The 16143-nt window shown below is 40.0% G+C and overlaps 1 protein-coding gene across 3 annotated transcripts in view; it reads right to left on the minus strand.

The window, feature by feature from the left end:
• HMCN1 (hemicentin 1) overlaps positions 1-16143 on the minus strand; it is a 677492-nt gene that overhangs the window by 478212 nt on the left and 183137 nt on the right. Inside the window, exon 1 of one of the 3 annotated variants that reach the window (XM_074389732.1) lies at positions 2543-3169. The exons of the other annotated variants lie outside the window; for them this stretch is intronic. The gene's annotated coding sequence lies outside the window, so the exon portion shown is untranslated. Of the gene's footprint in view, positions 1-2542; positions 3170-16143 lie in introns of those variants that run through there. 3 annotated transcript variants of the gene reach the window in all.

Raw genomic sequence — 16143 nt, forward strand, 5'->3', positions numbered from 1 at the left:
TAACAAAGCAGAAGGCAGGATCACTCTTGCAGATTTTCCAGTACAGCTTCATAAAGAGAGCCTTCATAAGTGAATGTTAGAGAAGGAAAGAACAGAATTTTGAAGGTCGTGTTCATCAGGGGTTGCTCAGCTAGTTGCTAAGTTTAAGGAGATGATGAAGACAAGAATGGAACCCAAACCAAGGGTAGGAGCAAAGGTTCAGTGAACTGATAAGAAGAGTCAGTGGAGTTCAGGGAGCCAGCCTGGGAAGACATACAGCTGCTCTAGATGCGCCCAATCTCACGTCATTTTCACCGTCCCGGTATTACACAGGGCATGCACCTAGAAGAAGCCGAACACGTTCTGATGGAATGAACAAGTGAACGAATCTCCTAAGTTTGGACTGATGAAGCAGGATCAAATACTAAAAGCCTACATTATACAACAGCATACATACATCGTTTCATTATTCTAAGAATACATTAAAGCCAAAATACTTATCTTGATCAATGGCTTTGGATGACCCAGAGGATGTCTACAGAAAAAAAAAAAAAAAAAAAAAAAGACTGGAAAAATTATTTTAATGGTTGCCAAAATAATATTTTGATCAATTACCTGAATGTAAATGATATGTTTAAATATTCAAGTATGTGTTCAAAATATTTAAGGTCAGTAATTTATAGTATTCATAGTAATTTCCATTATCTGTGAAGTATCATATTAAACCGCCTACCAACTCCTAACTTGTAGCCTTCTCTCACCTGGGGTTAGCACCTAGTTGGCGAAGTCAGAAACCTGGCTTTAACTCTTTCTTGGACTCCCCTTTTTCCCAGCCCCATTGCCCTAATTGCCAAAGTGTATTGTGCCTATGATCTAACGATCTTTTCCTTTCGTCTGCCTGGAAACCGCCCACTTTTCCTTCCAATCCACAATGCTGCATCGCTAACCTGACTCTCCCAGACAGACTTAGGGCTTCCTTATGTGCAATATACCTTAGCCATGCTTCTGTTGCATCTTATTACTATATTATTTTATCACAACTATTCAAACCTCTCATTCCATCGGAAGGGGGCCAATTCAGGCTGAGCACATTGGTGGAGCACACCCAAGCCAATATCCACAAGAGGGAGCCATAAATCAGGAATCAGAGGTCAGAAACAAACACCAGCTCCAAGGGATCAGATTAAAAGGGTACCTGGAAGGCTGAGCTAAGTAAGATCTGGGAAATGAGGGAAAAGATAGAAATGAGGGCAGGTGAACTAAAGGAAAACAGTTCAGAGTAATTGCCACAAACACTGGTGGGTCTGAAACTCACATTTACTCAAGGGAGTTCCGTTGCATGCAGATTATTAGGCTATTTTAACACAGCCAAGTCAGGGAAATCAGTCAAGATGTTCCATTATTTGCCAGATTATTTGTTAGCTATTTGGGAGGGTAGAGGTCTGATCTCTTCTCCCAGGTAAGGTGAAGCTGGGATTCCAGAGCCGAAAGTACATAGGGAGTGAGTTTGTGGGGGCAGGCTGGTTGCTGTAGATGACAGCAGAGGGGAATTGACATCTGTGGCTCAGGGAAAGGTAGAAGAAACCAAAGAGGCTCCAAAGCACTCATTCATTTATTCAGTAAACATACAGTAAGTGCTTTAATGTGTGCTAGGTGCTGTGCCGGGGGCCCGTGACCTCACGGTGAAAGAGAGCCTTCATAAGTGAGAGAGCGTTAGAGAAGGAAAGAACAGAATTTTGAAGGTCGTGTTCATCAGGGGTTGCTCAGCTAGTCGTTAAGTTTAAGGAGATGATGAAGACAAGAATGAAACCCAAACCAAGGGTAGGAGCAAAGGCTCAGTGAACTGATAAGAAGAGTCAGCGGAGTTCAGGAAGCCAGCCTGGGAAGACAGGCAGAGGTGGCCGTGCATGCAGGGAAATGTGTCCTTCAGGTGTCTGAGCCCATGGAGGAGGGCAGGTGAGGAGCTGAACCTGTTCACAAAGGAAGGAAAGATTCTTGGACACAAGTCCACCTCTACACTGCAGCAAGAACACGGTGGGCAATAAAACGTTCATTTGTTGAGTAACTTAACACGTGATGAATGAATGAATGAATATGACTGTCCTCCCTTTCACATTGTTTAATTACTTTGATCCTTGATAAGTATTTGAAACAGTAAATCTTAGACGCGTCTGTCCTGATTGCCCAGGTTGTATAAAATCCAGCACCTTTTCCTCCTTTTACGGCTCTATTTCCTCTCCCGTTCCTTCTGACGCTCCTTGAACATTCTAGAGCTCTTCAAATCTCACGAGGGAAAGATGGGAAAGACAGTGAAGCTGAGCCATCAGGTTGCACATTTGGGGCAAATCATAGCAAAAGAACTTGCTGCAGAAACAATCAATTACGTTAGATTTTCACTGGGCTATATTATCCTTCTACCTATACCACAGGTGTCATAAAAACTATTTTACTTTGCCAGTGGAGAGTGTATCCCAGTGTTTTACAGTTCACAGCTAAATAAAATGCTGTTTGGGTTCTTGTTAAAGCCTTGTCAGGATATTACATAACAGAGGAAGAAACTTACAGGGACAGCAAGGCCACTTGATGCTCTGGAGCACGTATTATCTTCCCACTCAAACCATGCCAATGCGAGTAAGCATAGCTGGTCCTTCCAGCGAGCTCCAGCTTGGAGCTCTTGGCCGTGTTACTGAGACTCTGTCAGCTCATTCTCCTCAGCCCTGCGGGGAATCACATGAGGAAGTTCAGCCAGGGTCAAGGCGGCTTGTTTCTCTTCCTTTTCAGTGGATTTACTCTGTAATCCTATTTGTCCTGCCAAATGAAAGGAAATCCTCATTGTCTTTTCACACTTGAGCTTCCCTAACGCAAGAGCTATCTTAGGAGTCATGACTAAGTTACCAGCTTACTTCACGTAGGTATTTGTTTTTTCCTGGAATGGTGATGGGATCAAGGCCCAAATCTACAAAACAGTTTGTGAGAATTTTTGGAACCATAAGGCGTTTATCAGGATGGATAGTGGTGGTGTGAGGTTGATCTTACTCCTTCTCATTTCTGCTATTCTCTGAGAATTTTAACCACGTTACTTGAAACTTCATCACCAAAATGATTTAATGATAAAACTTACAGAAGAGGAAAGTGTTAATAAGCCCCAGCTCCTAATCTGGCCTGGGTCTAGTAATAGTTAATGTCTCAAAATTTCAGGATTATTAAAAATAAGGCTTCCTAAAGTTGCAATAAACCTTTTTCTGTTTTTCAGATAATTGAAAGGACGCCACATGTTATTTTAAAGGCAAAAATACTGGATCTCAAAGGATCCAACTGGATCTCAGAAAAATGCTATCTAAAGAAAAACTAACAATAAAAATCGTAGCATTATAAAGTAATAGGATGAAAATGGTCTTAAAGGTCAGCGCGATAATTGCTAGTCTTGTCCCTTTGCAGATGAGGAAGCTAAGGCTGCTCAGATGACATGATTTGTATATAGTGACAAAACTCACGAGTGGAGAACCAGGACACAAGTGTGAATCTTCTATTTCCCGAAGTCTAAGGCCATGCACAGAAAATTCCAGGCCACTGCACATCTTCCTTTGTAATTGCACATTTTGTAATACATGCTTCATATTAAAATTCCAAGCTCGTATCTGGATTGAAGGATCTGTCTCCATGTATTTCCTTAAACATTTCCAACAGGTTTTTACTTTCTTACTTTTTTATTTTATTTTTTAATTTTTTATTTTTTTTACTGCATTCAGCCTTTATTCCCAAATCAAAAGCTTGGTATAAGTGCAAGCCTTCTGGAATTTTTTTAAAAGACAGAGATTTCCTTTGCGTGCGAGATCTAGGTTTTCCTCAGATCTTATTTCATCTTGGTTAGTTCAATTTTCCTCCTTAAAATGCCTTTATTTATTTAGCTAAGGAAGTATGTCCACCATTTACCTTCTTACCCCTTGAAATATTTGTTTTGTTTAGTCATAAAAGTCCAAATGCAATTTAACACCTAATAAGAGAAGAGGTATAATTATAAAACTGTAATGATTTTGCTAAATTGAGCAGTACTTCTTTAAAAACCTTAGGAAATACGAGTTCTTCTGTTGTGAGCTATGCACTTGTTATCACTGAAAGAACCACCGCTTCTCTAAACTCAGCTGGCGCGGTATCTAATCCTAATGTCCTTTCACCAAGCTAAGAAATGGTCATTTCTCTGGATATTAAAAGACAGTAAATATATATCAATTACATTAAAAAGATGAAGATTATTAAAGTGATTTAATAAGGATTATTAAAGTTTATTTCTCCAGGATGACTACAGCTCTAAAGAATGACTATAAAATAAAACTTACTAAAGAATTTTCAATTCAAATCAATTTCATATTCTTGAGTTGTCCATCAAAAATAAATGCTGACATGTTATCATCCAATGAGTTCAAAGCATTGCCCATCTGGTGAAAAAGGAGACCTAATGTTCTGTATGATCATGCTGTCATAAGAAGACTTCAGCTTTATTCTCTCTCCTACTCCAGCAGTTGAAAGGAGGGAAAAGAGAAAAAAAAGTTGTTGGGTAGAAAAATAATTCTTGTAGTATCATTATTAAGTTTGGCTACAAACAGTATCGGTATGCTTTACGTCCAAAACGGTATCATTGGAATCGCTTTAATGGATGAATAATTACTTTGCAACGTACCCATAGATTTTACCAAAATACCTCCCTTACGTAAGGCAAAAGTGAGCGAGTTGAAAAACAGTAACTCATGATCACCTGCTACTGTAAAAATCTAGTGATTTGCATACCATTTATTCAGAGGTTAGTAATGCCCTCTAGATCTCTCTTTTTATTCTACACCTTTGTCAACCAACCCACTTTGTGGCTATTAAGTCCATAAAGCTTCTGAATCGTCTACTGCTCCTCTCAAAACAAAAGCTAACCACCTGACCTGCAGGGCTGGTTGTGTGAAAACACAACAGTCCCTCTCCAAGACCGTGATAACCTGAGTCAACACTGAACACATTAGTGAAATACAATTGATGGCTTATGGAATAATTCCAGTTAGCCACTGAGCATGAGGTATCTTCTAATTCTTCCATTGTTTAAAGATTCATTCCTTTTGTTTGCCAGTAAGCCCAGTGGACATAAAAGATGAGGCAATGAAATAATGAGTTGATCTGATCTACCTAAAATAACTCCCATGACTTAAAAAAAATTAATTCAGTTTTTGCTTTAGTAAACATATTTCAATGGAAACTTTGAGCTATAATAAGCAGTATTCTTCAAACTATAAAAAAAGACTAAAATAGTTTATATCAAAATTTTTTATTGATGTATAGGACAGTCTAGATTTCCTGAAAGGAAAAAAATAGACCTCCCTAAAGGTAACATAAATGTGTACCACCACTATGTCCACCAAAATAAAAAATACCGTACATTCTTTTCAAGAAAACAGTTAAAGTCTAGGATAGCTGACCTAGGTGGGACCCTAGAAGGCATCTCACCTTGCCCGCTGACATTTGATGGAGAAAAAACCGGGGAGCAGATAGGTTCATTGATTTGAGGTAGACATGGGTCAGTGGTTAGCACATAACTAGAAGTAGACTAGTGGCCACATGAATCTCTCTTCTCTTCTCCGTGTAGGACAGAATTCACTGTCATCCCCTTGCCTTCCCTTTTAGGATCCTCTCTACTATCCCCTTGTTACAAGTATCTAATCTATGATCTGTTCCTAAAGAGCCCGACTTTCCCAGTTAACTATGAAGTTTGGAAAATAATCTCTTAATCTAGAATTTAGTCTTAAACCAAAATGTAGCTACGGCATATTAATAGACATTGTCCAACAAAAGCATTCTCTGATCAAATTGGTTTGGAAAATTCTGGGTTAAGCAAAGGTTTCTTTTCCGTAGAACAGTTTCAGGCCTTTAATATGCTGATGTGCAACGTGAGTCTTTGGGTATGCATAACTCAACCTTATGACATTATGGCTTTTTTTTTTCTTTTACAAAGAAGATATCGTAGACGCTATAATAAAGTGAAACACAATTTGAGAAATACTGTGACACAAGCTAATTCCTAATGAACTTATCTTGGATGTATACTTCCCAAAAAATGTACTTTAAATAATTATTAATAAAATGAATTGTCATTTTGATCATTTAAAATACATAGTAGAAAATTCAACTGACCTCTATTTATACTAGCTAATGATAAGAAGAGATCCAAGGCATTTTAAAATGGACTTTTGGACGATTAAAAGGGCTTTAGGATGTGAAGGAATTAAAACTTAAGATGGCATTTCATATACTGGGAAATGAGATGCTGAGGCTGGGTGAAGGAGGACTTTACCAGCTAACATCAGATGACCTCCCGTCGGTATCTGCTCCCTTGTGAACAGAGGTGCCATTTATTCCGCACCTGCTGCATGCTACACTGTGCTAAGCACTTTATTTACACCAGGTCTATAAGGTAGAGCCTATTCCGATTCAAACCTCAGCTGGTCAAGTTTCAAAGCCTATGCTACTAATTTCACTGTGACACACCTTCCCCAGCCTATCCCAGTTAGCAAAATTCAAATAATTCACAGAACTCTGCTCTTGCCTCTATACTGCAACTCCTGAAAGTGCCGAGATGTAAGCCAGGATTCTGCCTGTATTTCAGAACCATGTCCCTCTCCTTCAAGCCAGCAGCAGGACACAGCTGCTGCTTGCTTGTAATTTTGTGTAAGTTATACGATTTCGCTTTAGGACAGCACTTCCAATATATTCTCAGGGTTTATTACCATCATTCCTCACCAGTGTGCACTTAGGCAGAAGAACTGATACCTCCACCAGCACACTGTTCATTTAGTGTTAAATAAAATGTGCAGTTTAAATAAGAATGAAGCAGAAAGTTAAGTAGAGAATAAGAAGTATTATCATTTTGCTCAGTGAATGTCTGCTATTTTAAAATTTTTAATGCAGTCTAATTCTAAATGCATCTATTCAGCACAGTGAGACTAGACAGAGATAAGTAGACTTTCTTAAAGTGTTTGCCATCTTTACACCAACCCTACCTGACATGCCTCTAGAACTATTTTCTCAGACAATTGAAATTGACAGGCAACAGATTCAGTTATTTTACATAGAAAAATTGCTGTATTTTTCTATGTATAGCTTGAGTGAATTAACTGTCATGGTCCATTCTTTTCACTTATTAAAAAAGAGATAATTTTTGGCCGGGCGCGGTGGCTCAAGCCTGTAATCCCAGCACTTTGGGAGGCCGAGGCGGGTGGATCACAAGGTCGAGAGATCGAGACCAACCTGGTCAACACGGTGAAACCCCGTCTCTACTAAAAATACAAAAAATTAGCTGGGCATGGTGGCGCGTGCCTGTAATCCCAGCTACTCAGGAGGCTGAGGCAGGAGAATTGCCTGAACCCAGGAGGCGGAGGTTGCGGTGAGCCGAGATCGTGCCATTGCACTCCAGCCTGGGTAACAAGAGCAAAACTCCGTCTCAAAAAAAAAAAGAGATAATTTTTTTGTATTTTTAGTAGAGACGGGATTTCACCATGTTGACCAGGATGGTCTCTATCTCTTGACCTCGTAATCCACCCGCCTCAGCCTCCCAAAGTGCTGGGATTACAGGCTTGAGCCACCGCGCCCAGCCAAGAAACTTCTTTTGTGTTCTGTCCATTCCTCTGTTTTGCAATTTCTCTACAGGAATTTTTGTCCGTACCACGCATGAAAGACACAGTAGACAATGGAGCTGTCATCCAACTGCATTAGACCCTACTGACTTTTGCCTCAATTACCTAAAACTTTCAGAAAAACGAGATCTGTTCTCAGTAACCTAAGCGGCTGCCTCCATTTGTCCTGTTTGTTTTGTAGAAGTCTATACATAATCCCATAACCTTTAAAACTGAGACCACTTGAGATTGCATTTTTAAAGTAATGTTGAAAAAGATTCCACTGCTGAATCTTTATTTTCGGTCTCTACTGAAGGAAGAGTAACCTTCATCCCTGATGAGTTGTGACAATGTAAACAGAAAACATTTATCTAGCATTTGATTAGACAGAGGAGCACATATGAAAGTCACTAGAATGTACTAAATCCGGACCATGACCATAACAACAGAAACGTGAGAAAAAAACGCATCAGAAGCTTAGGGCCATGTTTGCATATGGGTGGAGGAACAGAGAGGATGTATTGCTCTTCAGCTATCTTGAGCAAATGTTTGCTTTGTTCTATTTTTGCTTCCTCTCCACTTCCTACTAAACATGTCCCACTAGAGTCAGTCATGTCAATATTTAAAGGGACTCATTTAGCAGCTGCATTGTCTCCATTTCCCGTCATCACGGAACACTAATGTTAGCTGTTGTCTACTTTCAAAATAAGTTTTAAACATAGTTATCTCCAACCTTATGTCCTCTTCCCACAATTGACTTCCACATTTTCAAATCAAACCACCTTTAATAACAGTTCATCGGTTCTGAAGTTCTACTTTGTCTGTGTTTCATATTGTGTTTCAAATAAGCTGAAGAAAAGATATAAAATTATTGTGTCCATTCAGTTTACTGACTTTCTGAATCAGATCTCTCTACAGGCAAACTCGAGGCATCTGCATTTTCTTATTTTTTTAAATAATTGCCTTTCCTTATTTAAAACTTTTATTAATCAGGGGCCAGGCATGATGGCTCATGCCTGTAATCCCAGCACTTTGGGAAGCCAAGGGAGGTGAATCACCTGACATCAGGAGTTTGAGACCAGCCTGGCCAACATGGTGAAACCCCATCTCTACTAAAAAATACAAAAATTAGCCAAGTATAATAGCAGATGCCTGTAATCTCAGCTACTCAGGAGGCTGAAGCAGGAGAATAGCTTGAACCCGGGAAGCAGACGTTGCAGTGAGCAAAGAGCTCCATTGTACTCCAGCCTGGGCAACAAGAGCGAAACTCTGTATCAAATATATATATATTAAAATTAAAATTAAAAATTAAATCTTTAATAATCACATTTAACTATTTTGGACTGACTATTATTATTATTTCTTAGTGGTATTCTTTTGGTCTTTGTCTACTTTCCAGGAAATGCTTCAATTTTGTCTTCCAAGCTTTTCACTGAATTTCTTATTTTGCCATCATATTTTTAATTTCCAATATCTCTTTTCTATTCTCCTAATGTTTCTTTTCTCATAGTGCCCTGTACTTCTCTCCCCCATAGGTACAACATTCTTTTCTCTACAAGGGTGTTGAAATTAGAGTTCCTTTGACATTTTCTCCTTCTCCTTGCATTATCTCTAATGAAATTTGAAAATTTCAGTAGAGAATTTCTTTGCTTCTTGTTTGTCCCGAGGAAGAAAGCAAGTGGAAGCTTTCTTGAAGTATGTGACGGACAGTGCGTTATAAACTCTAATTCTTCCCCACTTCCTGTAATCAACTCATTGCCATGTGACTTTGCAGTTCCTCTCGTTGGAGGCGAAATCTGTCTCCTGAACCCTTGAATGGGAGCCAGTCTCGGGACTTTCTTTGGCTAATATAATGCAGCAAACATGACAGTGTGCCAATCCTGAACCTAGGCCTCAAGAAACTTTGGGCATTTCTGCTTACGCTCTCTCCGGTACCTCTGTCATCCCCGTAAACCATGCCCAGGCTAGGCCGCTGGAGGACAAGGAACACACAGAACAGAGCTAAGTTGCTGCAGTTATTCCAGCTAAGTCCACTGTAGCCCAGCCAAGGCCAGCCAGCCTCCAGACAGAAGAGCAACTCCAAGCAAGATCAAGCAGAGCACACAACAGACCACCTAGACAAGGGAACAATAAATGTGTCTTAACTATGTCCTTGAGATTTCACGGTTGTTGGTCACATAATAGGATCAGGGCAATAGACAACTGATACAGAGCGGTGGTCAGTAGCCAGATGTGGAGGATCATGTATGATGTGCATCAAGCAATTTAAATTTATGCTTATTAAAAAAAACTCTCAAGCATCTTAAAAGGAGAAGAACATAGGCTGGGCACAGTGGTTCATGCCTGTAATCCCGACACATTGGGAGGCCGAGGTGTGCAGATCACCCAAGGTCAGGAGTTCGAGACCAGCCTGGCCAACACAGTGAAATTCCATCTCTACTAAAAATACAAAAATTAGCCAGGCATAGTGGTGCATGCCTATAATCCCAGCTACCTGAGAGGCTGAGGCAGGAGAATCACTAGACAGAATAAGACTCTGTCTCAAAAAAAAAAAAAAAGTTGAGGAGGTGTGGGGAAGAACATAATTTGAGTTGCATTTTGGAAAAGCAACTTTGGCTACAATGTGTACGTTCAGTTGAAAGTAGAATCTCTTACAATAGCCCAGGTAAGAGATGAGTGTCTGAATGAGGGCAACATCAGTAAAGGTGGTAAGGAGAAGACAAGTATCAGAAATGCCAAAAGGTAGATATCGCATTGTATGGCAACTGGTTGGTTGTGGAAGAAGGCAAGGAAAGATTCTGGTATGTTTCCCAGATACAAGGTTTGGAGGCCATGAAATGAACTGGAACTAAATTCAGGGAAAAGATACATGAAGTTCAGTTTTGCTACACTAAATCGGAATCCTTATGGGACACTCAGGTAGATGTTGGGTAGCCCATTTTACGTATAGCTCTGAAGGTCAGGATACAGCTCATTTTTTTTTAATAGCAATATTAATTTAGGAAACCACAGTAGATGGATAGTAAATAGAGCCATGAGTTTGGATGAGAACACTCAGAAGAAGGGTATATATTGAGAAGACAGCCAAAGACAGAGGACCAGGATAAACAATGTTGAAGATGCTTGCTGAGAATGCAGGGACAGCAGGGGGAGGTGGAGTGGGAATCTCAGCCAGAGGAACACTTCAAAAAGAGAAGGAATGATGATATCTGTTTGGTGTGAACGCTATCTCTCCCATTATCAATGCCTGTCTAAAAGTTTAGAAAAATAAAAGAATTTAAAGATCAAGAACTTAACATTGCCAAGACCTCTGCAAAATTATTTTTCAAATGAAATAAACAATTTTGTATGCATTGGCCGAATGTACAGGGACTTCAAGGAGCTTACACGTTCTGATCTTCTGTTACAGTTTCTCCATTTAAATCTTGCTATTTTACAAGACAGAGATTAAACATAGAGAAATTATTCTGCTGTGTTAGGGTCGTTTTGTTCTGATTAATTTATACTCCTGAGAAACTGACGAGCTTCCCCTTACAAAGAAGCGTGAAAGCAACACTCCCAAGATGTAAGGAAATCCATCCAATATTTAGCAGTCATTCAAACTGAGGGTTTCTCGAACGATGCAGTTATACAGCTGTCACTGCAGTCTAAGTTGTGCAGATGGTACCCACACAGTACATTTCAGAGAACAGTGGGGCTTTACAAGTGATGGACTAAGTAAGTACCATTCATTTTAGGTCTCCCACCTTAAGGAGGAAGATGACAGCAGCTGCTCTAACCACTGGAGGGGGCCATTTCATCAAATTCAAGCCTGCCTGTAATTAAGCAAAACCATTTTTTGCTATTGGCAGGCTTCCCATCTCGTGGTGAGATGCGCTTGCTTACCATTTTCAAATGAGAAGAGCTGGGACCCTCCCCTGGTTGGGGCTTGTCTTGAGAGGGTGCCTCAAACCCTTGATCACTCCGATTAGGACTGGAATAGTACTGGCAAGAGTGCAGTGGGTTGGTGAACACTCATCAGCACGTTCAGCAGCTGCTCGCGTCTTCGACTGCCCTTGTCCACAAGGAAATAAGTGCTGCTTGCTCTCGTATGGACAAACTAACACATCGCTAAGGCGCAATATTCCATAAAGAATAAACACATTCTTTATGGAACATGTACCCGAAAAGCAGCTCATGAAACTTGAAGGCAGGTGAAGAGAGATTCTGTTTTAAATTTACTCACATCATTTCACCAGCATTTCTCCAAAATCCTTGGAGACATTGGTAGTTAGGAACAGCAGCTTTTTAGTCATGTAATGTCTGTGCCTGTTTCAGTAGCCAAGAACAAAAACCCAACTCCAAGTAGTTTAGTAAAGATAAAGAGACATGTATTGGATCACATAGCTGAAAGGTCCAGATATAGTCTCCCTTTAGGAACACCCAGATTCAGAATTTAATGTCTTGAGGATGATACTGCCTTATCTCCATCTCCCAGCTCTGTTTTCTTGTGTGTTGACTTCAGTGGCAGGCAGACTTTCTTCTCGTGGTAGCCCGGCCAGCTCCGGGTTTAAATGGCTCTTACACTCATGGACCTCTTTTCCAGCAGCTCCAGCGAGACTGCAGGTCTCAGTGTGGCTCAGACTACCCTGGGACGTGTGCCCACCTAAGCCAGGCCTGCATCCTGTGCTCCACCTTGACTGCCTAGAGAGAGAAGGGTTCGACTGCGGAGGCATGGAGTGGACCGTGGAGAGCGAGAATGAGGAAGGGATGGTCTCCCAAAAGAAAAAAAGAAGAGATTATTTTTGAAATAAGGAAGGGATGCTAGCCATACAGAAAAGCTTTACGTCTCTTACAGTTTGCAAAGCACTTACACAGTGCTTGGAACATAAAAAGAACTTTAAAAATAGTAGCTACAAGAATTACTAAACTAATGATGATGATGATGATGATGATGATGGTATTTCTGAGACTCAAATCAGTGATAATATCCTGTGAAGATAAGATCATTGCTAGTCATCTCAGCATAGAACACACCGTTCTTCGTGCAGCTTACTAGTAGATCTATTTAACTGCAAATCTGGATGTAAATGATGTCGGTGCTATATGATTATTATTAAGAAATAATGAAAAGACAAAGAGAGCACAGTCAGCGACTCAAGAAAATTGGCATTTGAGCACAGATAATTTTGTGTTCTAGCAAATGGCTGGTTGAGTCCGGACTTGAAGAACGTGTTTTGTCTTCCTCCTTCAGTCATTCTGATGTGCCATTGGATACATTTGTATCTCATTCACCTTTGAGCAGAAATTCCAGTGTCAGGCAGGAAGCCCATCAAACATGGCTGCCAACCACTGGGCATTTGTTTAGGGGGTCTTCCCAGCCTAAAGGGGATCCCTCCTCCTCTGCCTATCCAAAGCCCTCTGCAATTTAAGGCCTTCTCTGCTTTGCATACTGCTCCAACTGGCATTGACCTCCTCTATCTCACAGTCCTGTAGAGTCACTGAAAAACCAGAAAACTTATTTTAGTGCATTTCATGTCTATAGCACAGTGTTGACCCTCCATCTTGTTCTTTGTATTGTCCCTATATATTTTTCACGGTGTACCTCACTCCCCATGTCTACCCCCTTGCAGTTTGTGATTGGTGATTCTGAAGTACTTACGCATCTTTTAAACATGCTATACTTTATTTTCTCTTTGCAAAAACACTTCCTGAATACAGAACGGGATCCTACAATCTGCCAACCTTTTCCCCACTTTCGTTCTCCACCTGATTACATCCGACTCATCCTACTTGGCTTAGATGTCCTCTCCTCTGATAAGTCTTCCGTGACCCTAAAAGTTAGGACACAGCCTCTTCAGCAATTTAGGTATACATTTTCTTTGTGAATATTATCAAATGCACAATCTTCAGTAAGCCTTTGATCTACTTAACAAGTTAAAAATAGATCACAGGAAAAAAATTAGAGAGCATTTTAATCCTCAATGTCATTGTACTCACAAAAAGTACATGAGGAGTTCAACAAAAGGGAAAATTAAGGAAGATTTTAGGGAATGGTGTGTTTTATCCATCACAGTACTCAGTACTTAGTACATGTAGATAACAGATATCAATACCCAGACAATCAAATAGAACAATGAGGACTTGGACAAATGCCTGAGGGATGGAGGGAAAAATGGACAGAGGAATGGAGGGCAGAGACGTATAATGCAGTGCGAAGTGTGAACCACGTTTGAACACACAGCACTGAGTCAATTATTATTGTATCTGGTTTGCATTTGTTATAAAACTAGGTGAATTATACACTCCTTGCTTTAAGGCAGAGGTGAAAAAAAAAAAAAAAAACACGTTTAAAAAAGGGGATAGAAAAAAACCAACAAGGTGGTATGTGCCTGTAGTCCCAGCTACTCCAGAAGCTGAGGAAGGAGGATCTCTTGAGCCCGAGAGTTTAAGACCAGCCTGGATGAAACAACAAGACCCAGTCTCTTCATTTAAAAAAAAAAAAAAGCATGTGGAGGTTCACAGCACAGAGGATAAAGGAAGTAAGAAGGATGAGCCACATCTACAGAGTAGTATGTTTGAAGTTTTATAGTCTTCCTCCTAGAATGTCTAAGAGCAAATACATCAGACCAAATCTGAAATTGTCTGCCATGGATTCTGTTTTAAAGAATAATTGTTTTTAATTGAGTCAAATGCTTTAAACTTTGATTGGGCACTGAGAAATCACATAACACTTATTCTAAACAGCATTCCTCAGACAAATCTGGAATACGTTTCCTGTGAAACAGAAAACAATGTATTAGTGGTGTGAACCGTAATAGAGAGCTCTGCATGATCTATTGTTTAATCAGTCTGTATACATCGCTCGTAATGCAATATTCACTCTGCAGGAACTTAATACAGTCTGGGAATGATTCTTGAGTGTTGTACCCAGGGAACCTAATAATGAAACTTGAATCAACTGTGTAAAAGAAACAGAAAAACAACCCAAGCTGTTATCTCTTATTGAGTCTATTTTCTCATAGAGAATCCTGAGAAAACAAAAGACGTTTTGTTTGAAGTGTTTTTGCCTTCTTCAAGTCTGAGAAAAAAAATGTTTTTCCTTTGAAGTACTTTCAAATTAAACATTGTGAAGCCTGTTTCTTCCTTTATATCTGAAATATTTACTAATTCTGAAATTAGAAAACGTTGCCTTTCAAAAAATATTTAATTTGTATCTACCTGTGCATGGAACTGGACATTGTAGGGAATACAAGGGAAATAAAATTACCACAGCATCCCCTGGGAGCAGGTGAAAACTGAGAGTTCTTAGGGTCCACCCAGACCGAATGAATCAGAATCTTCATTTTAGCAAGACCCCAGGTGATTCATATGTGCTTTAAAATTTGAGAAGTGACATTATAACTGCACATAGGGTTTTGTTTTTGTTTTTTAATACTGTTGCATGGATCCTGGTCCCAGAAATTTTTATTTAATTTTCATGGGGGTGCAGCCATCATGACTCTTCCAAAGAACCCCAGGTGATTCTAAAGTACAACAGAGTTTTAGAACAACTGCCCTGGGGAGCAGTGAAGCTACCCAGCCATTTTGATTCTTGCAGCCTAGGCTCTTGCTAAAATGCAGATTCCGATTCATTTGGTCTGTGCTAGATCCTGAGAATTTGCTTTTCTAACAATGGTACGATTTTATTACTCTTTTATCTTCCACAATGCCTCCCTAGCTCCAGGCACAAGCAGAAGAGGCTCAAAAAAATTGTTCAAGGCCTATCTAATTGTTTTTCTCGATATAATTGTAGGTTATGGCTACTTTTCACCCATGGTTTTTTTTTTTAATGACAGCACAAACTTAAACCTCTAAGAAATCACAAGAAGGAAAATTAATGTTAACTGAAACGGTAGCAGGCTGTTATGTGTTGAACTGTGTCCCCTCTAAAGATATGTTGAAGTCGTAACCCCTGGAGCCTCAGAATGTGATCTTATTTGAACATAAATGTAATTGCAGATATAATTAGTTAAGACGAGGTCATATTGGAGCAGTGTGGCCCTTAATTCAAAGTGACTGATTTCCTTACACGCGGAGGAGAAGAAACACAGAGATGCACACACACACAGGGCATGGAACAACAAAGGCAGAGGTTGTCGTGAGGCATCTGCAGTCCAAGGAAGGCCAGAAGCTAAGGAACCACCGGAAGCTAACAAAAGGGAAAGGAAGATTCTTCCCAAGAGCGTTCAGAGGAAGTCTGGCCCTGTCAACACCTTGATTTCAAACCTGTAGCCTCCAGAACTGTGAGGGAATACATTTTGGTTGTTTTAAGCGACCCTGTTTGTAATAATTTGTTATGATAACCCTAGACAGCCTGTCTTCTTATACTTTTACCTAGGCTAGGGTTTTGCGGGGGGGAGAGGTTTGTTTTATTTTGTTTTGATTCAGTTTTGCAACTAGGACATGCAGGCCACTGCCTGTGTATAAAACTGAACTGATCTACCCACAGCTACCTCAAATTTTGGTGCATGGTTTACTACTACGGATAGCACAGAAA

This window comes from Saimiri boliviensis, chromosome 19 (assembly GCF_048565385.1).
Source record: "Saimiri boliviensis isolate mSaiBol1 chromosome 19, mSaiBol1.pri, whole genome shotgun sequence".
Classification (NCBI taxonomy): Eukaryota; Metazoa; Chordata; class Mammalia; order Primates; family Cebidae; genus Saimiri; species Saimiri boliviensis.